At 36.1% G+C, this 26,229-nt stretch overlaps 1 protein-coding gene across 7 annotated transcripts in view; it reads left to right on the top strand.

The window, feature by feature from the left end:
• The window catches only part of dpr1 (defective proboscis extension response 1), a 454,795-nt gene that overhangs the window by 75,301 nt on the left and 353,265 nt on the right, over nt 1–26,229 (top strand). For 4 of the 7 annotated variants that reach the window (XR_011175062.1, XR_011175060.1, XR_011175059.1 and 1 more), the window contains exon 2: nt 603–11,048. The exons of the other annotated variants lie outside the window; for them this stretch is intronic. The gene's annotated coding sequence lies outside the window, so the exon portion shown is untranslated. Of the gene's footprint in view, nt 1–602; nt 11,049–26,229 lie in introns of those variants that run through there. 7 annotated transcript variants of the gene reach the window in all.

Below are 26,229 nucleotides of genomic sequence, written 5' to 3'. Positions count from 1 at the left end.
CAATATTTTAATATCAACTCGACCTCAATTTATTCGCACGTAGCATCGCTTTTTAATTTCTTGGTCAGACAACAAAGGAAAGTGATATTATGAATTTAGTGGTGTAACGACAAATCTGACAAGCTACACGCCGTTTAAAAATTATTAATAAGATCCGCATCTCGTGGGACATCAATGATTCACGATTCTTGCTAAAAGTAAAACTTTCTTATGCAAAGATTAAGATATCTGAAATTCAGCTACTTTTCTCTAATTAAACGTGATAATGTGAAGGCAGCTCCTCCGTTGTGATTACAAATTTCTCGCCCACGTTTTCTTCTCCTCCGAGCACGAAACTTCCTTTAAACGTATAGTGGAGCCTCCCATATTCGAAAAAATAGACGGCTAAAGATATTCAGATGTTGGAATTTTCGATGATAGAATAATCGCTCTTCTGTATTTATTCTGTATTTAGTATTATAAATTCCACACATTGAAATAGAGATCAAGAAAATTTTTCGTTTGTTTTAATACTGAAAAATCTCAGATGATTATGGTTGCTCGATTACATAAATATTTTAACATAATTAAGTCTATAGAATTACATTCTTTTTATGTTTCAGACTAACGATGCCTTCAGCATCGAAGCAAGAGCAGAATTATTATATTTTTATTCAAGAGTTTTTGTTTAATATTTATATTTATGAAAACGAAATTATTCGATTCTTCCGAGATTCTTGAATCTGAGAAATTCGATTATTCGAATAGTGTGTTCCACGATTGGTTCGGATAATCCAGGCTCAATTCTGTTTACAGTGGCTCACGAGAATATTTGAACACTTACTACAGAGAACGTCTATGCACGAGTATATATTCTACATTATACATACATATTATATAAAACATTTTGAAATTTCATTAGCACAATAATGAGACACAACTATCATTATCATATTGGTAAAATTCGAAGCGAATCTCATTATACAATGCTAATGAGATTTCAAAATATTCCATAGAGAACACGTACATAATATATTCGCGAAAGAATAGTTCGAGTATTTTCGTGAGTCGCTGTATTTTTGAATATATCAGACGAATATGGAATTCATAATAGTTCGTCATCGTGAACGAGGAAGATTACACACGGATGACGCAAAGACACGATGCCAGCTATTATCTGTGCAACACAGAACATGTATTCCGACGTAAAGGATATTATAGAAATTGCAGAAGACCCAAGACTGGTATCAATGTTTACTGGATGCTTCAGCTGCTTCGTCGGTAGCAAAGATTAATCCTATATGAACGAATATTCGGTGTATCTTTGTTGATACAACGAGGATGTATGTCCGAGCATTGCGTGGAATTCTCGCTCACAAGCTTTCCATCATTTTCTCGGGAAATGTGCACCATCTGCATACACAGGTAACGTTATGTTACGTTTTCAGAGTGTGCATTATACTCGTATTGCATGTCGTAGGATACTGAAGTTCTGGAACACAAGCTTAAAAGTTAGATTCTGTTTGTAAGAAAACTGACAGAACACCGAATATTTAATACTTTATTTTTGCACATTTCGTATTTTATTTAGAAAAGATATTCTTTTCGAGGAATGAAAGTCGTATCTGCGATCAGGGTAAACCTTATTTGAAGTAAAGATAAAAACTAACAATTTGAAGTAATAACTCTCAGATCTGAATGATCGAATTTCATCGAGAATTATCTTGATGAAATTCAACATAGAGAATGTAGGTATTTAACTTCATTTTGCATCGAAATCAAATAAATCATCTTTGAGTACCTTTCTGTCTTAATTGACGATATTAAATAAAATAATATTTGAATTATAAACGGTATAAGTGAATTATTTTACAACGTAACGATATTCAGGATATTTCAATCTTTTAATTCTACCTGAAAGAATGCACATTATGTCTTCGTTAAATATCATATAAGTATTAATAAGCTCACTATTAAGACGCAAATACATGTACTATTTAAATAGCTCATAAGTAAAAAATTCCATTTTCCAAAGTTTCTTCTTGCAGACCGAGTTTGTGATTCTCACGTCTGCTTACTCTGGAATATTCTGTTGGACTGCGATGTTTCCATCTACACCCTACGCTCATCCACGAATGTAGAACAGGTTGTTTCAGGATGGGGTTACAGGAATTTCACGTATTTCTCAGAAACAAGCGCGAATTGTAACATGTAAAAAAGCTGAGCACAGTTAACTCGAAAACGTAATTAGACACTGCCACGCCAAACGTAAGAAGCAAGAGGACATAATACTCTTTCATAAATATATAATCGCAACGGAAAATGAGCGACATAATTTTTCCAAATTTCTACTCGTATCGTAAGTTTCTCCGTGTTCACGAACTTGTCGTAACGCGCGCTCTACGCAATCGAAAGAGAAACTTCCCCTTCCTGAAGCGAGGTTCTCGTTATGTAGACGAGTCAATTACGCTCGTTTTTGCTCTTGACACTTCAGGGTTTCTTCGGGCGAGATCGACGTGCACCACATCTGTTCGAACGATCGGGATGTTGGTATCTAATTATTAATTTGCGTAATTACCGCACCGCGTGACACCGAGCAATTGGTTTTTAATTGAAGCTCGATGACTACCCCTGTTTTAATGCAATTCTGATGTCGTGTTTCGGTGGCCGATGAAAATTGGAAGCATATAGACATATATTGAACTGACGTAGCCAGCCATTCGTATTTTAATTGGTTTTTCTACGCAAATAATTTATGAGCGATAATTTGACGCATCTCGTTGTTTTGTATTTAATATGTTCCTTATTAATAGTGATGGTAATCGTGTGTATTATTGTACAAGTATTATTTACATTATCATATTAGTTTACCTTCTCATTTTGTGTTGCAGAATCGCAGGAAGACAAATAACGTTTCATTTAAATCCACGTTTCAGCGAACGCGAAATTCAACGTGAAAAATCAATTGTATCATTTTCTCTCACTTTTCCTGCCAACTTACACATACCAGGCAATATACTTGAAATACCGCTACGAAGATAGAAGGTTCTCCGGATTTTTTCCTGCCGATATGTACGCGTCAAACCGCGCTTCGACCGACTTGAAAAACTGGTGCCGATAATAACGAAACGAGTTTTGAGATAAAACGAGCGAGCAGCATTCAGTTCTGTATCACGTTCGGCAGATCCACTCGACGATCCCTCTCCTTTTTTACCTCTTTTCTCTCGTTTTTTCTCCTCACTCTATTCCTTTTTTTCTTCTCTTTTGCAGTGTCATGAATCTCAAAAAAAGTTGAACTATGACTTTTTGTTAACGAGAAATACAGGTACGCGATGATCGTTGGGAAGAAATCCCTCGCAAATGGCCCAGATGTGAAGCTGATAAAACATCGGTGAAAAGCAAAAGCTGACGATCGGTTTCAACGTTTGAAAAATGTGTATCGATACGCAGAATGTTGGATTATTGATAACAAAAACAGACAGACAGTTTTACTACCAAGATCGACAATCAGACAGTTGTACGCTGTGTTTTGAAAGTATTTAAATATTTACCATACGTCACTTTTACTTTACATGTTCGCTGTGTTACACGAAGTACTTCGAAATTTCAATATCGCTGTAACGAGATAATTTTTATTAACGTTTCTATTATTTTCTCTAATATTTTAAGTGGACAGACTTTGTGAGATACCGTACATCTCCAATTCCAAATCCTCCCATTCAGTTTACATATTGTATTGTTCAACAACAATCCGCGCGCGTTTAAAAAGCATCGATAGATCTCGTACGTATTATTCGATGATATGGAAAGATACTTGATTCGATACGATTCACTGAAGTATACTACACCAAGAGTATTTGGACGCACATAGGGGAAGGTCAGCTGCAGTTGTCGTGGTTGATAACTTCACGTATTCTGTGACTTTGGATTCTCTCCACTTTTCCGGCTGAAAAAAAAGGGAACTAGAACTTGTACGTTCCTTTTGTAACTTTTCGAGCGACTGACTTCTTTCTATTCCCTTTCATCCTTTGCTTCCTATCCCTATTTCCGTGAACGCTTCCGTGGACAATTGGCCCCGTATTCTTTTCACGAACAGTGACCATACGACTTACATTCGTGCCACGTTGAAAAAAATATCCAGTTCTGCAATTTTTAGGCTTGTAAACGCTGGATGAGCCGAGTAAGAATGTCTCGGTCGATCTAAATTTCCGCAGAGGAGCTAACACAGAGGAGTTCATTTCAGGTTTTTCGTATACCTTTAGCTTTTTAAGTCGGACTGATAAAACGTACAAGTACAGTGGCTGACGAAAGTATTTCAACTTGCAAGCAAATTTACAAAATAGTTAGTATCGTTGGTAATTATTATTATTTTTATTACTAATTAGTATATAATATATTAAATCGTAGCTTTAACTCAGACAAATAATTTTAGTGTCTTAAGGACATCTCCAGCCTATAATTGACACGAGAACTTCGTAACAATTATTTCATGTTTCCCTGGAATTTGAGAAACTTTTTAACGATTCAGCCCCGATCGAAATGTACCCAGAGGACACGGCACAGTTAAAACACACTGTTCACTGATTCGTATTGAATAGTTATGAACTGTTTCTATTCAAGCGATCGAGCATCATGAGCTTGTAACTTCCAGTTTGCGTTAATGTTCATAGCGAGCTGTGATGCATGTCATTCATTCGACATCACTTTCACGAGCCATTCGATAAAACCGGACACGATAATTCTGGCACGGCAAGCGTTTTATCGTGCTATCGGCGTTAATTTGTATGCCCGATAAGCGTGGAAATTGCAGCGACGTCTGAATGCTTGATTTTCGTTCGACCAAGGTGGTAGTTGTTTTCGACGAGTCACTCACATCAGTTGAATAGATTTTGCTCCTGCTTTCACGACTGTTCTTCATCGAAGTTTGGTACCCTTCCATTCAACTGGGCCATTAAGAGTTGGCTAATACCATGATTTAACTCAATGTCTTTTGTGCGACTCATGGTTTTCAAGGAAACGCCCGCCAAGTCATTATTCTCGCGAGAATAAATTTTGTTTCAAGTTTCAGGCTATCGTCTATGAAAAATATAATATCCAATATAATTAAATCGTGGACGTAAGTGTAAATTCATATTTTTGTGAACGCAACCGAAGAAATAAAATGGCTACGAAATCGAAAGCTGGCTCGTTAATGAAAGTCGCTACTCAGAGTTAATGGTGCGCTTGATAATTCTGTTGCCATAGAATTTCGACTGCATTCGACGATTTAGTACGCCGATCTCGGAACGATAACGCAAGAAGATCAAAGGGTAAAAGCTATACATATCTATAATAAATGGTATCATTAATGGAGCCCAGTCGCCATAAGATCAGCGCGAAATATCCTGCAGCCATCATCTATAATAGTCTCGCGTGTGCCGATGAGTTCACGCTCGGATATATCCGAAAATCGCGATTATATTTTGTCAAGAATATTTTAAACGGGACCAGAGAAAATTACTAAAAAATGAAGCCACCGATACTGACTAAAATATTCATTACTGATTGTAGGAAATTCGGTAATGAATATTTCAATTTCAGAAAAATTCTCGCCTAACTCGACTAACGATAGGATTCGTTAAACCTCAGATAATTATCGCCGTTGATTATGGAGCGTGATAGTTATCAACGTTGGTTACAGAACGTTATATTACCGTTAAATAATAACTATGCAACGATGAATAATATGTAGATAGCGAATTTTGTGTAAAGCGTTAGAAATAAGCCTCGTGAATCATTTTCTTGGGAAATATCGGAGATAACGAGGAAATTCTTGTTTGACATCGCAGAGAGATAAGGGAAATGCAGCAGTAGCCCCTTGAGGTGGGATCATGTTACACATGTCACAATAAATAAGTTCTAAAACATCAAAGAGCCTTATTGCCGTATCAAAGTATTTCCAAAAGCTTAAATAATTTATTTCATGTAATATTGGTGCGATAACTGTGCAATTAAATCGTTCGTATAATTATAACGCTTCAAAAATAGCGTCGATAAATATTGTAAATTAAACGAATCTCTTATTATCACCTTATCTTCTATAAATATCTATATCCATTGAAATATCCATTTTGCGTGTTTCCATCATCAAACTAATTCCAAACGAAGGAGAATTGTCTAACGCCCATTAACTCCAAAAACGTACGGGATGATAGATGTTATCGTGACAAGTAGCGTGCCATTCTGTAGTACCCTGGGAGACATCACTAACTGTTACTACTGTAAATGAAATATGCCAGACAAGCAGAACATTCTGCCATTCATTTGTTCGTCGAACGGAACAATAATAGCGAAGATATATTGCGCTGTAAACGATACGTAATTCCTATGTTTATAATTCTATGTTTCCATAGAAATCTGTCTTTCTTGTTAATGAATGTTAATGAATCGAAAGAGTAGAAAATTTATTGTTAGAAAATTTAGATTTCATGTGAAAAAGTTATAAATTAATAATAACTTTATTATAACATAGTAATTTATAATATAAATTCTCTTTCCTAAAATTCTGCTCACACAAATACCAATAAATAAGATAGTTGCCTAATCTACTTTTCATCAAATACTAAATATATTGAAAACTCATTTAAAGGGGATCGTCCATGGTACTCTGGTCGTAAGATTCTCGCAAATGTTTTCGCAGAAATAATCCAACGATTAGAGTGAATTCAGTTCAGTTGGTCTCGAATGGAACAAAAGCTGGTGAGATTATTCTCTTCCTGCGGGGTACTTGAAGCACAAGAAACCGAATAGAATTCGTGCGATCGATCAGAAAACAATTTACATGGACGTGTCCGCCTCGCCACATACGTCTAGGTCCGCAGCTGTTACAGAAAGAAGGATGTGCTTAAGACGTCACGATTCAGCTGGGAAATTCTTCCTTTTATTCCCCTCTTGCGTGGTCACCTTTGAAGCGACCTTACATCGCTCTCGTTGCACGCCTCGTTCGGGAGTTTAATGCATTTCGAATTTCCTCCTCTTTCCAGGCAACGTAGCCTTTCAAAGAGCAGGACTATCGTCTTTCTAGGACTCGGCACTCATCGTGATTGCTCGACAGTGCTGCGATCATTTAAAAAGATTGTACGAATTCCGTGCTCGGACAGTGTCAATTTTCAGTTTCGAGCTCTCGCGTTCCTAACATTATGTGTATCCTTTGAGGCTCTACAACGCATCGTGAAACACCGATGCCGTGGATTTAATTTACGATGAATTTCAAAGTGAAAATTGCGACTAACTGCGACTTTCTATTATTGTACAGGAACTATTGCAATAAGATGGCAGCCCCACTTTCCCCTTAATTTGAGTAAAACAATAAAAAAGATAACGAAAAAACCAATCACTATCAAATCATTGTTTGTAATGTGCTATAAATTTGTGGTCGGATAATATACACAGCAATAAATTAATTTATACCTAACTTTAACCAAATCCTTACTCGAAGGAAAGATATAATCAAAATTGAAGAATAAACTTGAAAGTTGTAATCTGAAATGCTCAAGAAAACGATAGTCATCTTGTCCACAGACGTGTCAATTCATAGGAATCTTACTTCGTATGTTCCCATATTCACCCATTAAAGATATTTAACGTGGAACTTATTAATGAGATAATTGTTGCATATTATCAGTAAATATTTTGTTACATATTTTCTATCGAAAAAGCGCGTTATTTTATGATTCTCGTTATAATTTAATACTACGTCAATAGTACCGAAGTAGTGTCGGACAGTGACTAGCCAGCCAGTAGATATAACGTCTACAGATGTCTTTGAAAGTGGAGTTCTATGAAGACATAATGACATCGAACAACTGAGAGGAGACATTCTTTAAACTAAAGGTTATCCAAGCACTTTTCTTGGTACTTTATAAATGCATCAAAAGAAGGTAAAGCTTATGTAACATTCTCTAACAAAGGAGAAGTGGAAGTGACTCGTTTAAAAAGCAATGTGGGCTCATATCAGATAAGGTCAAAACCGCAGTTCTTCAGAAACGTGTTCTTTCCGAGATACCCTTACAAAATGTTGCACGAAGATTCTCTACAATGACGAAATGGCGACCTTTTTAAAAATTAAATTTTTTAATCATATAAATTGCTTTTAAGTTCTAGTTCGAATTGCTTTTGGTTCGATTTCGTTGGAATTCGAACAATTTCTCCACGATAGCGGACGAAAGAAAATTTTTAATTGAAATTTTTGTATGCGAGTAATTTTTTATTTTACCTAGACATTTTTTATCTTGGTAATAGTTATCTAATTTACAATTTAAAATTACATTTTATATAAACACATTTTACAATTTCATCTTTTTTTGTATCACATCTTTCAAATTTTCTTTTGTCCGCCATTGTATACAGGATTGCTCAATTTTCATTGTCGAACTTGGATTTTTACGTATAAAAGGAGAACGCATTTTGTATGCACGGAAAAACTGAAAAGCCGTTATTAAAATTTCGAATAATTGGTAGTTTGTGGAAAACTAAATAGATGAATGAAAACGTGTACTAAATTTATTTATCTACTTAACTTTTCTTACGGTACAGAAAATCAAGATCAATTTTTACCGAAGCATCTAAACACGTTCAAAGAAACCAACATCAAACACAGCGTCTCGTAACTTTGCACCTTCGACAAGTAAACTTCGAAAGTCTCAACCGTTGCTGCAAGGTTGGCACTACCAGCAAAGGTATCACACACACGTAGAAACACAGGCTGGAAACAGAGCGATGTGTTCGGCTGTTAAATACGTCCGTTCTCTGCAGAATTGCACGACATCCCGAAGACGTTGAATAAATTATGAAGCATTATCCTTCGTAATACCGCAGCGATAGCGTGACGCGACGATGTTCTCAATGTACTGCATGTTAACTTAATGAAATACAGCTGATTCCTCTAAAGGAAATAGCTTCGTATCGATTGGATTTGAAGATGATCAATAAATGCAGGAAATCTGTACAAAACAATATATTTCAGTTTCTAGGTTTGTGGTTTTTTATTTCATAAAAATGATCGTGTAATCAAAAATCGTACTTATTAACTCTGCACGATTTCCCAATTTTTCTGCATTTTAATATCGATATAAACTTGTATCTAATTAATATGTAAACGCTATAATAAATACAACAACGCGTGGATACTTTTTGTAGCCATTGTAGTTATTTCTCCTATCGTAGACTTCAGAACAGGAAATACATATTTACCCGTGCGTTGTCGTAAGAACGACGAATCTCAACAATTTATATCTTCCAGTGTATCCTTACGACATATGGACTCAATAGCTAAATCTTCCTTGGGGTTGAAATCTTGCCTTCTTTTCCATGTGAAACGTTAAAGCTGCAAGTTCACCGCCGCTCAGCGAAATATAGCAGAAAGAGGAATCTTAGAAAATAAGGAGTCTGATAAAAAGGAGCACTTTGAACGCGATCGAAAAGCATCCTAACGAAAGTTCGCGTCATCGAATTTCTTCGTCGAAAACTTCTTCTCTCGATGGAGCTAATTAGCGGATCGCGTTTCCTATATTTATAGCTGAACCGATGTAGTACTTGGCGGAGCGACGATCTTCGTAGCAGCTCGTATATCATTGCGGCCTGAATGCGCCGATAGCTCGTCGAGTATCATGGAGATGAGACGCGGAAGGAGAGAGAGAAAGAGAGAGAGAGAGAGGGAGGGGGCTATATATCCGCAAATTATTGAGCCGGTTGGTTGGCTTTCGAGTCGTATGGCTTGATTGAACTCGGCAGCAACGCACACGAGATCGTTAGACGATGGCCTGAGTATCGATTCTGCCCTGCGATCGAGCCTACAGTGTCGCGTATTGTCGCGTACACCGACTGGTCTCTCCATCTCTCTCTCTCTTTCTCTCTCTCGTATCACGCGGCTAACACCGTGACACATCGTTCTCTTGCTCGTTCTCCAGAAACTCGACCAGGTAGATAGAAGGGAGCCTCGACGTGTCGAAGTCACCTCACTGGTGTTAATCACGATTGATTGTTGTGTTCTGGGACGCGTGTAACTTTCGTTGTCGCTCGAGTGTCTGATCGAGAGACTGGTAACCAGACTGAGGATTTTGATGTAAATTTATATTTTCGAGAATATTCTTAAAAAGAAGTAGAACCTTGATGGAGAATCGTTTGGCTTGATCAATTCATGAATTGGGTCTATCTACAAGAGACGCGAAGAGATCGTCGTGCAATCGATCACTGTGCATTCTCCTCGCACGAACAGCGGAGGAATACCGATTACTATACTACGAAACCACGACGAAGCTATCGCAGGACACACGAGGAAGGATAAGCAGTTTGCGAAACCGTGCGTTTACCTGTAGCGAGACCACGAAGCTGCTGTTTAAACGCTCTGTTCGACGACGATTGTAGATCTACGACGATGGATCGAAGCACAAGTAGAAGAATTAATAGAGCATTAAATTGTGAATTGATGAAAAAATGGTCCATCTGTGAAATATATTGTAACTCAAGTTCTTATGTTTAAGACAAAAAAGACAAAAAAGACAAAAAAGAAATGGACGAGATAGATCGTGAAGAAAATTTTGAAATCCAACTCAAACTGCTATTACTATAACGTATCATAGCATAGCTCAACATCTTCGTTGATTAATTTCCATTCGTAATAGGAAACTTCTTTATTATGAAAATCTATATTATGAAATATAATAGAAATGTAAGTCTTCTTCTATATTATAAAATTGAATACTAAACTCAGATAATACGCGTAAGAGTAAATCATGATATTTCTAAGTAAATGCATTTAATATTAATGCGAACCAAATCTGAAAATTTAATGCTGACCTATTAACAAAACGCAAGTCACATCAGCATAAATATGAAAATATTGAAATATGATGAATATTAAAATTTCTTTGTCTGCGAGTAGAAAGTTCTTCGAATCTTTTAAAGCTTAAGATTTTATTTGATAGTGTATCACCATAATCCCCGTAAGCAGTTCGTAAGTAAATGAAAGAGTTATATTGAAAAGACGACGTTCTGAAATGTCTAAAAGTACGTTGAACAGACTATGCACATTTCAACAGTAACTGATAAAATATATAAGAAGCACATTTCAACAGTATCGTAACTGATAAAATATATAAGAAATATTATCGCATTTAATATTTGATAAGAGGAGGAAAAGAAATTTCAATGTAAAAGAAATTATAAATAAATCAAACACCTAAAGTATTTAAAAAACGTTAATAGTAATGCTTAAATTAATATAATTGTTAATTACTTGAATTAATAGTATAGCGATTAACAATAGATACTGTTAATAATAAAATTGCATTAACAACATCAATTCAAAGAATCTGCCTTTTTCTCATTCGGTTTTATCGTTTTCTTTTCGCTCTACGCTATCCGCGCGATTCATTGTAAAATTGATAATGCGCCATGTCACGCGATGATCACATAAAACGAGCACAGTTGTATACCCGAAGCAATCACGGAAACGCGAGAAACACGATGATTCAGGAAGTGCTTTATGATACGTTTGTCGGCGATATCGATCGATATATTTCTACAGGCATGTATCAATGAAACCATATTGTGTTTTCGTCGCGTGCATTAGGTCGCAAGCTGACCACTTCGAGATACGCGATGTATAGTCCGCTAAAAGGATTTGACAAGATATAGAGAGACGAATACAGAGGTGAATTCTGCTTATCTGGTATCATCCTACTGTAGTTAGATCAATGGTACAACACACAGTATCTGACACTACTAACAGTGAATATACTATTGGCAACACGGTGATTGACACGTTTAACCTAGCCCATTTTCATCAGTCTAAAATTGGAAACTAAACGATACTGTCAATCATGGATTATTCAGAATGAATTATTCTATAGCACTGATTCTTATGATTCTTATAAGCCTGAGCAACGATAGTAGTTATCGGAAAAGTGCATTCACAGAATGTCGTGTTGAAATTATTTTGATTAAACGTGTATGATAATTTTTATAAAATACACGACAATTAAAACATGACCTTCGGGTATGTTCCCTTTGTAAATTTACATCGGTGATAATACGAGAATAATTTTGCATTCAGTAAGTGAAACGTTTTGTTCTAATGAATTGTTGTTAAGCAACACGTGTCTTTTCTATTTTCGATTTTAATGCTATTTTCTGAAACACTTCAAAAAAATAAACCTATCACTCAGCTATAAAATTCTCCCACTACTCCTTGATCCATAACAAAACAATTTATAACACCCGAAACTTTTCGTTTACGTAATCTTCTTCATGAAACATTAATTAATTCGTACGAAAGTTAAATTAAGTTCAATGCTTCTTTACACCTGACTTGAGAAAAAATTACCGATACAAGGCACAAGGAATGATCTGACATATGTTTGTATAAGTATTGTGTAGAATCTTGTTAAAAACAAGCAAGTAATACTTTTAAACAGATCAAATGGAACCAACGTAACGACTGAAAATTTCGCAATTAGTCTAACAGGCATAGAATTAATGTTGGTCCAACCATCTGCCATAAAATCCTCTTTAATCAAAAGTCTAGCAAATCCTGGATTAAATATTTTATTGAAAGTAGAAACATGTTGCAGCCACGAATGAATCGAACTGGAACTTACGTGATTTTCAATGATATTTGTGAAATTCAAAGCGTACTACTTCTCAATTTTCTATGAAATTTGACTAGTTCCCGCGTAAAGTTGCGCTTTTCGTAAGTTTTTTTGAACGAAATAATTTAATCATATAAGGATTTATCGTATCTTGCAAATTCCAATATCTGTTTAAAATGCCCAAATACTTTTTTATCAACATTTTTACTGAATTATATTTGTGCAAATTGATATTTTTACGAAGATTTTGATATTCTTTGTACTTTTTTATTCGCGTTCGTCTTCGTCCATTGCTATACAGTTACGCTTGATACAAATTCATCGAACAGCACAAAATTAAACAAATGTAGTCAAATATCAATGAGTGCGCGGATTTTATTCATCAAAATCAATGATACACGTGGCACGGTATCGCAAAATCAGCGATGTAAGAAACGGAGAATTTTCCACGAGATCTGGTATTATCTTCTTTTATGGTAGTCAATCGGCAGCGTCAGATTGCGGGATTGAAATCAAACCTGGCCCAGCAGCTTCCCTTTCAATAAATCAACCAATACCGGAACATCTGGCCTTCTGAAACTTCTCCCTTTCTTCCTGGTCCTTTGAACCGGAATGAAAACCTCTTGGAAGAAAGGGAGCGAAGCTTTCAGTCTGTTTAGGTACGCAGAAGCAATCATCTATCCCTGAGGCATAGAAAAGGGATCGTTAAGCGTTTCTCGAGAATTTAGCGATCATTTGCTCGCTCGTTCTTTAATACTTCGTTACACACTCGAACGAAAGGTAATTAGCTGGCCATGCAGCGCAACCCCTCGGTCTTGACTTCGCTTCATCCCTCCCGTCTCGCCTCCTGCGCCAGCCACTTCTTCATCCGTGGCCTCGTTTCCCGGAAACATTAGAATTAGCCGTGAAATTAGCATATTCAGAAGTTTTGCAGTTTAACGGACGACTTGTACGCGCTCCAGACGAGCAACCTCTTGCCGGCGGTTGCACCGGATGTCTTAAAGCAGCCCCTGGTGCAAACAATGTAGTCACGTCGTCTTTCGGAAGGAAAAACGTCTCTGTTCGGGCTAATTATCGCAGGTGGTAGAAAGGGATATCCAGCGGATATCCGGGTTAACGAAGAGTCGTGAACGGGCAACTTCTAATCTCCGTGTCCTTCACCGCCGCCTTTTCGCTAAGAATTCCTCCTTTTGGCGCGATTCTGCTCAGCGAAATTCTTTGAAATTGTGCCGCTTCCACGAAGCAACTGGCTGAATTGCCCTTGTAACCGAGTTTCCAGTTTGCCTCTCGATTTCGAAATTCAACACTTTCCCGCTCTTCACTGCCGTTTTCTACGACCTGTTGACTATATTTCCAGCATTTCCGAGAAATATAAAATAGCAATTATGTCTAATGGATGTGTATATAGACATGTATATATATGCCTAGATATCTTTTCAAAATTATTTATACCATTTAGCGGTGATTGTTGTAACTAATTGAGGCCTGAAGTTTGCTTATGCAAAGATCTTATTTCGTGTAATCTTGTTTGCTTGGACGTGGCTCTTTGTTAAACGTGACGTTATAATACCGTGCATTCAAACAACGGACAACAAGTAGCGATTCTCATAGCGCGACTATCGTTACGAAATTTCTTGCAATGAAAAGCGTTATACTTCTAAATACGCCTAAATGTACGTTTTGTATTACTCATTCTCGTTTGTTATTCCTTTACTTTTTAAACGCCTACAAAAAGTTCAAATCGCGAGCATTTTTAGTAAAATGTCACCATTGATTGTTTTATTTCTATTTTATTGTTAAATACAGCTATTTATATTTTTTTTTAAATAATCTCTATACTATAATAGATTTTCTAAACTATTCTGTTCACCGAATCGTCAACTCGTCGCGAAAATCGCGAATTTTGAGTTTCCTGTCCCGTAGTAAAATGTCACCATTGATTGTTTTATTTATATTTCATTGTTAAATACAGCTATTTATATATTTTGTTAAAATCATCCCTACTATAGTAATAGTAGATTTTCTAATATATTCTGTTCACCGAATCGTCAACTCAAACAGCCAGCAAATCGATATAACGGTACATGATTTTTCGCTCAACTTGAGAAAAATATTTATTTAGTTTTCCAATGGATTCATTTGCATGGATAAATGGCTGTATGCTTACAGAAAGAGTCATATCCCGTGGCCGTTGTTGCTATCGATTGGGTATATTCAAAAGAACAATAAAATCCGAGAAATTAAATACGAATTCACCGCTCAAATTGTGTTTCTAGAGAAAAATACTTGTTTGCCTCGAATTCAATTCGTAATTTACACAGAGAATTTGTTACGAAATTACGCGTAAAAACTCTTGCACCAGGAAGCGTTGTACATCAAATTGAAATGATTTTTGCACAAATAATTTTAATCTGGTGTTGAAATTAAGAAAAACAGTTCATACGTTGCACACCATTAAAAATATAAAAACTTCAATCGAAATAGATTGAATTAACAATTTTTTCTTCATCGCAATTTACGCATTTCTGTTTTTAGCGAAATGTTATAAGGTGAAATCGATCTGTTACTAACGATTACAAATTTTATAATCTTCCGATATTGAAAGTCATTGAAATTGGATTCCTATTTAACAAGGTTACGCTAAAGCCGAATTTCATCGCCTGGTCTTCCGCTTCATCGAGATTTTTCCCATCAAGATGGTTCCCTGTCATTAATTAAACGCCACTTGAGAAGGAGAAAAGCTTTTCCCTTCCCAAGAAGCAAAAGTTGGAAGATTATTTACTTCGATCACCACTCCCCAATAATGTCCCTACACTGTGGGTTTCGGCTGCCAATCATGAGAACTTGCTAAATTACCTGTGTTCCGTTCAGCCATCGAATTTATTTCGTTGATACAATAATGGCAAAACTTTTCTACTCTTGGCTGTGTGTGATTGAAATATCTAACAGAAGGAATTTTTGTAACTTCGAGTAACTCGCAAGATATACAGACTAGACTCGCAACTTTCTGTTTAATCTTTTTTTAACTCTAGCTGAGAGAGAGAAAAAGGTATAAATGGATATTAACCGATCGAGGATCAACATTCCGTTAACGTAATAACTCATCCGTGATCTTTTTCAGTCCATCTACACGTTATTGGATTCCATTTTTTAACGTCGCGTTTATGAAAGAGAATGCCGAGGATTTGTTTAATATTTTCCATCTTACTTGCTTCTGTCTATCTAAATTCTACAGTGTCACGAAGTTCGAAGGAACTGCAGAATTTATGTACGTCAATATGCTAAATTATTCATCTTTCTTAAATTATGGAAATTATTCTTGTGCTGGAAGAAATGATAATTAATTTATAACGGGCTGTGTATTAGCGAAACACGAGTAGACAGCAGTAGCTAACGTTTTTTTCAATTAATTAGATTCTCGACGAAACCATGCATATTTACGCGCGGCTGCAGCAAAGTTTCGTAGCCGGGTATGCAAAATACAAGAGAACGCCCAGGAGTCATATCTATTTCATCGACAGGTTTCAAGCTCGTGCTGGAATTTATAGCAGCGTTGAAGCTATCGCCGGTACAGAATTGGTAAAAAAGATATATATATATATATATAATATTAACGGCGTAAAGTTTATTGCTTATTATGCTTGAAAAATATGTGATATCGATCGCATGCAAAAGGATAATATTATTTACGTTTGAAAAGGAGAAATATTAATCTGATAAGGGAAGCATCGAGGTATCATTTTCAATGGAAGGTACAGCGTATGAAAAGCAGTTTTGTTAAATCGAATATGTTTTCCAATGCGACAAACATTTATTCGGATTATTTCGTGCTGTCATCGTTTCGTAGAGGATCCTTCTACTTGGACTGCAAAAAGTAACTACAAAAAGTGGCTACAAAAAGTTTTTGCACGCGCCATTATTTTGCAATCAAACGTTTGCTCGCCAGTATGTTTCATTTTCGCGGTATCAATTTTTTGCAATCATGTGACATCATATCGCAGAGAAGAAGATATTTGGAAAAAAAGAAAAACAAGGAAAACCGTAGCTGGAGTTAACTATTCCTTTTATCCAAGTATCGTGCAATTAATTCGTACTAAGGTGAAAACAAAGCTGCACTCGCTGTGGATACGTAGTTAGTGAAAGCCCAAGGCTAAGGAAAACGAAAGAAGGAATTGTATCAAGAGCAAGCACGTCTAGAAAGGCGAGCCCGAGAAACAGGGAGCAGATTCGTTTGCCTGGATCTACAAATCTCAGTTTGGTTCAATCTTCCTTCGCGCTAACTGGACGGTGACAACGAAACGATCGTCAGAGTTACAATGGATTTTACAGCGCTTTATAATCGAACGGAGGTAATCGCCGCCTCCATTCCAAGTGCAATTACTGGCCACTGTTCGAGCGTCTCCAAAGCCTGCAATTAAACTTTATCTTTAATCGATGTAACCCTGGGATAACGATCCTTTACAGATTTCGTCCAGCTTTATAAGTTAAACTTAAGAAATCGGGATATTAATTGTCAACTAGAATGTTCGAACGCGAAGCCAGATTTCGTGGATGCGATAGTAAAACGTCAGCGAAAAAATACCATTCATGCAGAAGGAAGGTGTCAAATATGATCATGAAACTTTGGAAAATTTGAAACACGCGAAAATACGAATTTCAAAAACTCGACAGAAGTCTGTTCTCTCTCTGTTCGATGGCTTAATTTATATTAGCTCCATTTATGCGAGCATACAGCCTTCTACAGAGAAACAGTGAGAGAAAAAATTCTATTGAAAAGTTTTATTCCGATTTTCAATTTCCTGCCCTTTGAACTTCCTGTTTCGTATGTAAATCAAAAATGTATTTAAAAAGAGAAAGAGAAGTGAACGGTAGGGCATTCTTTATCGAATAATAATTCTCGTTTTATTTGAAAGAAGTCTTTATGAAAGTAAATGAATGAATGAACATTTTTTAAACACTATATTTTCCGTGATTCTGTATTTATTTCACTCTCTCGAGCGAATTAATTGCTTACTTAATATGTATTAAATCTTCTTTTCGTGTTTATGTTTTTAATTACTATTTAACGAGTTTCTCGCTTCCTGTGTTCCGAAGAAGATCGCAACTCACTCCCCTAAAACGTGCAATGAATTTTTAAATAGTCTCCTTTTAGATTCTCGAAACTATACGTACATGTTTCTTTGCTTTTATATAACACGTAACTAGACTGCGAATTTTTATGCGTTTGTAGAAAATTTGAAATTGTGAAATTGCACGGAACACACGGAACGCGGAAAAATGTATAAAATATCCAGAGTATAGTGCTATAATTTTTTACCAGGGCTTTTTTCACTCTTTAAAGTACGAACGTGCGTGAAAGTCCGCGGTCTACATATAACGTTTCACACTTTATCAATACACGTCTTTCGTTACAAAATTTATACTTAATAATTAAATATTCCAAATCGAATAAAAAAGAGGGGAGATAGAAGACACGAGTGGGAAGAATGGAAGAAATGAAATGAAAATACAGCTGACAATCGAATATTTTGCATCGTTTAACTCGAACCACGGCCAACGGTTCGCAAAGCAGAAAACAATCCGTAGACTCTATGCAACGTAGCGAATATAACGTACATGGTGTTTTACACATTTCGCCAATAGCAACGGTTCCGTTGTAATTAAATGACGGTTCTTCGTAATTGAACGACAATGAATAATGCCACGTGGAATAGAGCAACGTGTCTTTGTGGTAATGACGCTAGTCCGCAGCTGAGGATCGTGTGTAATAAGTTAATTGCACTAATTACTTGTAACTCGACTTGAAATTGCTTCGATGTAATAACGAAATTTTCTACGATGAAACGCTCCTAGTCGGTTATCATCCGCAAACTTGCGTGGCACGCTTGCACTTCGTTGAATAAATTTGCTGACCGTTAATTTTAATGTTTTCGGAGTTAGCGTTAAACAAATTTGATGTTTGATCAAACAATATTGTTGACTAGTCCACCGCATTTTCTTTGAGTGTCTCTCTTATTCGTTGCGAGGCATTACAATTTAACTAGAATTACGAGGCATCGTAATTTAGTTATTAACGATAAAAAGGCAAACGTTCCATTAATTACCTAGAAAGATTATTTAATTAATTATGTAGACCGTGTCGCATTAAATCGTAAAATGTACAAAATGTCACTTCTTCAAATGAAACTTCTTCTCGTTGTGATTTGTTTTATTTAGAGAACGCTCACTACGAGTATAATTTAAGATAAACGTAATTATGCTTTCTTGCTGTATCGCGGAATACAAGATGAAAGTTGAGTTATTTTTGGAAAAAGCAAGTTGAACGACGCGACCTAAGAAATGTTATACGAAGAAGAGAATATTTTCTTTCAAATTTGGTATTACTAACAATGCTTAGAAGTACATGGTCAACACTCAAACGGGAGGAGAAAGTTATGGTATATCGCCAGAGGCTTTCTTTTCAGCTCAACAAAAGGTTAAAATTTACTGTTTCTTTTCGCATTGTTTCGCGAACTATCCAGTTTGAAAGAAACTGCAAGAAACTTTGGACATAAACGGGAACCTCGGAATTAAGTCGATAATTGATAAAGTTACATAACGTATCGATCAATAAATTTCCATAGTTAACAACTCTTAATTAAATTCAAATTTCTTTAATACCTCGATGTGCGAAGAATTTTCGTTTCATGATTTATCTTATTTGGAAATCGACGACAGCTCTCTTGGAAAATATCGATTTTAAAATTATTGTCTACGCTATTTTAGCTATTACATCAGCGGTTTCCAATCTTTATGCTACTACGTCTCCAGGGAAAAAAAAATATTTTTTTGCGCCTCCCTATCTCTTATTTTTTTAATAAATGTAATAGTATAGATATATTTTAAATAATAACTTTATTACAAAAAAAAAAACTGGAAACTACAATTAACAGAATAATAACAAGGCTGTAACATATACGTGCGTTACGATTTGAAGTTGTATTTATTGGTAGATATTGTGGTATGGAAATTAATATTTTATTAAAAAATTTTTGGCGCCTCCCAGATTGGAAGCCGCTGAGTTACAATATCAATTTTGATGTAAATAATTTCAAGAAAACTTAATAACCTGATTTAATGAAGAGGCAGCTTTGGTAATACGCAACTGGTTGATAGGATATCGTACTTGCGTATTTTAAAATTGCTCTTATGCGAGGAACACATATATACGTCTTCGCGTAGCAAACATATATTTTTTAAGTAAAAAAATCTCGTGCCATGATTCTGGTTAAGGAGCATGAAAAACAAAAAAGAAACGCAAAGAAAAGCAAAGAAAAGGCGGTTTGAGACGGAAGGCAAAGGGCAAGAGAGGAAGAGAGAAATTTATCACGTACAGATGTCTGCGAAGATACATCAGGATAATGAGATCCGTGCTCCTTTCTCTGCCATAAACTTGTAAAAAAAAAACTCGACGCCGTAACAATGTCCCCTGGTCCACGAGTGATGCATCCTCGTTCTTTCTTTTTACGATGGATTCGAAGAGGCTCGGTGTCGGTGGGTAACGAGTGACAGTAGTTCCTTACGGCAGCGCTCAGGTTCAAGAACTTCGTGTGGGAAACGTCGTCGTCGACCTTGCAGCACAGACTGTCCAGCGTCCACTAACGTTTCCGCATTTTTACGAGTGTCTACTGTCGACCAGATTGCGATCGATTGCACGCTGACAGAGGAATTCATGACCCTAAGCCTGTGTGAGGAAACCAGAAAATACTGGAATCTCTTTGTACCACTGAACTAAATTTAGTTAGCAAAAGTTTAGAAGCCAGAGGTTGCAAGTTACGATGTTGATAGAAATCAATGATTATTAAATTTAATAACAAGTAAGATTTAATAACAAATAACCTGTTTAATAACAGGTGACAAGCTTAGTGATAAGACGAGTGAAGATAAGAACAAGCTCTCGTCAAAGTAGAATTATTAAAGTGCGAATACGTAACAATGAGACTGATCTAAAATAATTATAGCCGAGGATAATGTAACATTATATTTTTATGAGTATAACGTATCATATAATCTTACCAATTATTTGTGAATTGTTGGTTGTTAATTGTTATCACAATATATACGTGCTAATGCATGTACTAAAACGTGCATGTGTTTATATTGATATGTCGTTGTAATTGAATACGTGGACCACATCTGATCAGAAGTTCTTTGATTAGTAAAAAGCACAAAGATGAATAGATTACGGTTGAAAAATTGATTCTTTTAAAAGTCTGAAATAATGAGAGAAAATAGAGAAAATGTATTACTTTCGAAAAAACTATGTGCTAATTTAATACAAACTATTAATAAATTATATATATATTTATATATAATATTTATAATTATATATATTATATTATTTATAATTATATATATATATTTATAATTATATATATATATACAAGAAAGTTCAGCTTTTTTGGATAACTTTAATTTAATTCAAGCGTTTGAATTAACCTAACTCCCAATTAGTGAATTTTATAGTCAATTCGTGAAGGACTTATTGGGAAAACAACCTATTCTCGAGTTAATCCATCTTACAATGGACGTTTTCTTAAATAGGTGATATCTCCCTTACCTGAGAATGTCTGCTTCTCGAGTTCAGATATTTCGAACGTTGTCTTCAAGACGACCTATCGTCCAGTTAAAAATATCTGTCGTGCATCGATGCAGGAATTTATAAACCAAGCTTAACGCGATGCGACGACGTTTCTCCCCAACCTGTGTACTTACTTTAATTGACCGATGTCGCTTCAAGCCATGTACATTCTGTAAACTTTCGTTGATTGGCGCGCTTCTAGCTCAGTTTAAGCGTATAAAAGCGGTACAGTAGAAGGCATTTATGCGTTTATTATACTTAACTCAGGTTATCGATTTTCTAATTCACTGGAAGCTAAACACAAACATCCATAAAGCAGAGACAATAATGCTCTGCAGAAAAAATACCCAACCACCATTGACCGTCCAAAACTAGTCGATCAACTGATCACGCATCAAATATTTAGGTATTGTACCGGGTTACAAATTCACACGGAGACACGATTTAGGATTGTCTGAACGAAACTGCAAAAACTATACACATTTCTATACCCTACTAATCGTAAAGGGTAGCTCCTCAGCTCTTCGAGTACAAAAAACATTGCTATACAAAGCTTGCGCTAGGTCAGTCCTAGTCTGTGGATTCAGGAAACAGATTTCTGAGAATAATCCTGGATACTGGCAGACACTATGGCACAAGAAAAGTATCGGAAGAAACAGAAATGACAGGTCTCGTGACATACGCATAAGAAATGACGCGCGAGATCCTGAATAAAAGTCATGGCAACTCACTAGTGCGTCAAATACATAGCGCGATATAATATACACAAAATTCTACCGAGAAACAGAAAATCTGTCTCTCAACTATCTAAGTCCGTAACCCCAGTGGAATAGATGTCATGCTGACGGATTCTTGAAACTTCTCCCTTGTCACTACTCGTGCATTCGCAAGAAACCATTAACCGACAACCGAGCATAATCTTGCAGTTAGAGGTTTAGAGCAGGTATTAAGGCGAGCACAACTGTTCCCGATACTGCGTGAAAAACGCGCATCGAGAAACCGAAAAGAGATTTATGCGTTACGTAGGAGGCTTTTTTGGAAACTTTCTGGTAATACCGCGTACTTGCTGTCGCTACGATAAGTCAGCTAAGGCCCGATGCGGACGAACGGTTTGTGGTAAATCGCCGCAGTGGCAGCGGGTTGGAAGAGCGGGGAAACTTATGTATCCTTCTTTTATGAGACAGAAGAACCTTATTTCTTCGTTCTTGCAACGGTGCCGCAGCAGTGTCGTACGGTAAAATGTCACTTGTCCGCAGCAAGTCTAACCGTGAACGCACGCGAGCCACATTTTATCGTGTGATACCACTGCGATCGTATGTTCGTCTTTGTTGTTCCTGGTAGGAAAACAAAGAAAGATATATGGTCGCAGCGATATCACACGGTAACATGTCGATCTTTTGCATCTGACCTAAGGTTGATGACAGGTGTGGTTGTTAATCTTTGTCATCGATAGAATAGTATTTATGTATTAGCAGTCTGTACCAAACACGATTATCAATTCGCTGTTATAAAATGCAGAAACAATTATACGATGGTTTACTAAGCTAAACATACGCCTTACCTCTGGCTCGCTCTAGCCTCCGTGATAACTTCAAGCCGAGAGAAGTTCATGCATTCTCGAGTAGATTTATTTTCGAATTGACGTTATATCCGAATTCTGTTTAAGCCAGCATCCATTCGTGGTTCGTTCGAATCCATTTGTGGTAGTACACCGGCTCCAGTTAACTAGGAAGACTGTGCACGTTCGTGAGTCAATCAACTTCTCTGAGATTATCTCTACGAGTTCTATACTGTTAACCGCAAACTTATACCAGCCATGTTGCGCACATTCTACGGTCGAATCTTCTCCAGGCACACATACGAGTTACTAATCTAGTTAGATAAGAGAAGGCGGTTGCAGGTACGTTGCAGCAAACAAACATACATTTGCAATTAATCTACAAGTATCCTATTGGGTTGTAACATACACTTGTTCTGTTTTCCGACATGTTTATATCATATACAATGGGGGAAAAACAAGTGTACAGGTGGTGGAAATAGGGATCACTGAAGTTCAGTCGAACCAGTAGACGACAGCTTTGATGACAAAACGAATGAAATTTTACAAGTTTTATGAATTACAAGTTACCTAATCAACTTATTTGATATAAAACTAGAGTATGTATTTGTGTTATGCATTTAGCATGACGATTAACGTTCAATCATAGTACGTATTTAACATAAAAGTGTAGTACCTATGTAGTATGTGTGTACAATACTATATTAATGTACAACATAAAAGATAAAAGTGTAGTACCTATGTAGTATGTGTGTACAATATTATATGGTATAATATTATTGTCCGAAAAGTGTCTTTCTTTTACAAACACGTCTTTTACAACAACGCATCCTTATACAAACATGAAACCTAATCTGTCGAACGCTGTCTTCTTTATTATCTTATGAATCTTTATTTTGATAGAACAAAATGGATCATACGTAATTCGATAAAATAATATAAAACGGTAAATGTTATGCATCCATTATTTCCGTATAAAACGAAAGAAACTTTTCGGACGACCTAATAATATAATACGTAGCACAAAGAGGAGTTGATAGTACTGTGAACGATTTACGCTTACTCTGTTTTCTATATAATTCTATTTCTACGTGGAAAATGCATTCCTCGCCAAAAGTACAGCGAGATAGTCGTCAATAGTTTACACAGACGAGCAATCAATGGACGACACTTCCTCGCGCGGATTAATAACATTTCGGCCGGAACAAGGAAATTTCGGATGTCGAACTGCTAACAGGTCCATCGACAAATTGCTTATTTGCGTCAAATGCCCCGGGACGTTCAGTACAGGTCCGATTGCAATGCAATTCCGTCTACCCTCGATATAATGCTCTGTGTCTATACGTGCCAAAGAGGGTTATTGAATTAACTGCTTCTAACTTTGAAAGCTCCGGCGTAATTTACTTTCACCATCCACAGAAACTCATTGAAATACTTAAATACCTATCTCCCGTGATACCGTTACGGTTAACAATACAATGAAAATCTGATTAGCTGCAGAGAATACAATAATTCACTGGCGATTATTTCTTATCAACGACCATGCATTATAAAAACACAAGTCTACATCTTCAACGAATTTCTGAGTTTCATATCAATTGGTAAGTAAAAGAAGATACTGCATTAGATTGTTTGGGATATTTGTTAAGAGAGTTGAGAAAATTTTGACTAGATCTTTGCCATTTATAACGAGAGATTTTTGTCACGATACTGGACATATGAGTTTTTCACATAATTAAAATTTCAAAAGTTTCCGCCCACTCTGATGACTCTAGAAACAAACGAAGCGATATGTACCTTGGATGTATTAATTTATGTATCAAACAATGTATCTACCGTGTCTTAATTATGACAATTAAATTGTCCAAACTTTTGTTCCGATCTCACTTATTCTTTAAATTATTCCAGGAATAAATAAATGATTTACAATCCAATTAGTCTAATGGCCTGCAAATATAAAGTATATTTCGTATAAATGAATCACCGAGTTTCTCTATATGCGTGTTTATACCGTGTCGCTTAAAACACGACACGACCTCGGTGTATAATCGAGAATGTTAGTAAATTCTCGTAAAAGAGGTTCACAGAATTTGTAACACAGGAAAGCATAAACCCCGTACACATTCATTCTTCCACGAATCCAATCAGCTTTCGGTTTAAGAGACTTTCGAGACGAACGTAAAAACTTGCCAGACATTTCTGCGTATCTCTGTCGCAAACAACAGGCACATATAACTTCGGACGAAATCGATTTCAACCTCAAATCCTTCCTCAATTACGAGTGGAACGAATGCCAAACTTTGTCTATTTTAAAAAATTCCAGCTCGAAATTCGGTAGCCGTTCACCTAGATTACGTTTCCACAAAACTGGCACGAGATGAAACTCGAAGAGCAAAACGGTCGGATTAGCATGTTTCGATTATTAAATATCGAATGAGATGATATGTTCTCTTTTTTTTTTTTGGAAACGAAAGGAGATTGAATTTACAAAAATGTAAAATATGAAATGAGGTGAAGGACCGAATCAATGTGTCATGCTCTGTAATCAACGGTTTTCCAATTATGAATTTTATACATGCTTGCAGGAAATTGTTATAAAATTAAGTTTCACGAGAATGCGATAGAATTGCATACATGAAATGCAAAACAGTTTCTCATGTACAGAGAACCTTCCAGTACCAGAATTAATTTTTCCCGGTAACACGTAGTACTGAAGCAAAACTGTGTGCCACACAGAGCGAAACACTGAGTTTTCTCTAGATTCACGAAATTAAATCATCAAAAACGTGCTTCTAATACATGAAACGTGTTTACACCGTGTAATACGCAATTTTGCATATCCGACGGTTCCGAATAAATCATTCTGTGCCGACGTTAAGCGAAATTATAGTTTAGTTAATGAATTAAACTTCTTCTATATCGACATTTTTAATGTCATATCTCATCCTTTCTTTGTTGCAGAGCATTTCAAGGACAATAAAACAACTTTCCCTGATCTCCTGAATATTCCAAAAAAATCGATTGTAATAATAGAAATATTCGTTTTTATAACACATTTATTATAAAATCTCGTAAATTTATGAAATTTTTATATTTATATATTTCTTACCTTTTTGGATTCAACGTTGCTTCGCCCCTTTAGCCTATAAAAATGCATTTATTAGATTTATTTAGTGTAATATTGAAATGTAGCTCGAAGAAGGCCCAGCGAATTTGAATTCTCTCATTTCTATAAAATGTGCGATAAAATAGTCTTTCTCGTCACTCGATCAATAAGAATCAGCAACAACAAAAACGTTCCCTTTCATTTCGGAACGAGAGTCAGAGAGGGATTTCGTGTAATTCAGGCTTAAATATGTATGTAACACTTGACAGAAGGTACCTTCTGCCAGTTTGCATTCTAATGAAAGAATTCCACGGAAATAATTGCCAATCGACTAAAT

Source organism: Bombus flavifrons, chromosome 14, assembly GCF_040668555.2.
Source record: "Bombus flavifrons isolate JBK064 chromosome 14, iyBomFlav1_principal, whole genome shotgun sequence".
In the NCBI taxonomy this organism is placed as follows: domain Eukaryota; kingdom Metazoa; phylum Arthropoda; class Insecta; order Hymenoptera; family Apidae; genus Bombus; species Bombus flavifrons.
The sequence above is the reverse complement of the archived record's forward strand: the minus strand, read 5'-3'. Positions and strand labels throughout refer to the sequence as shown.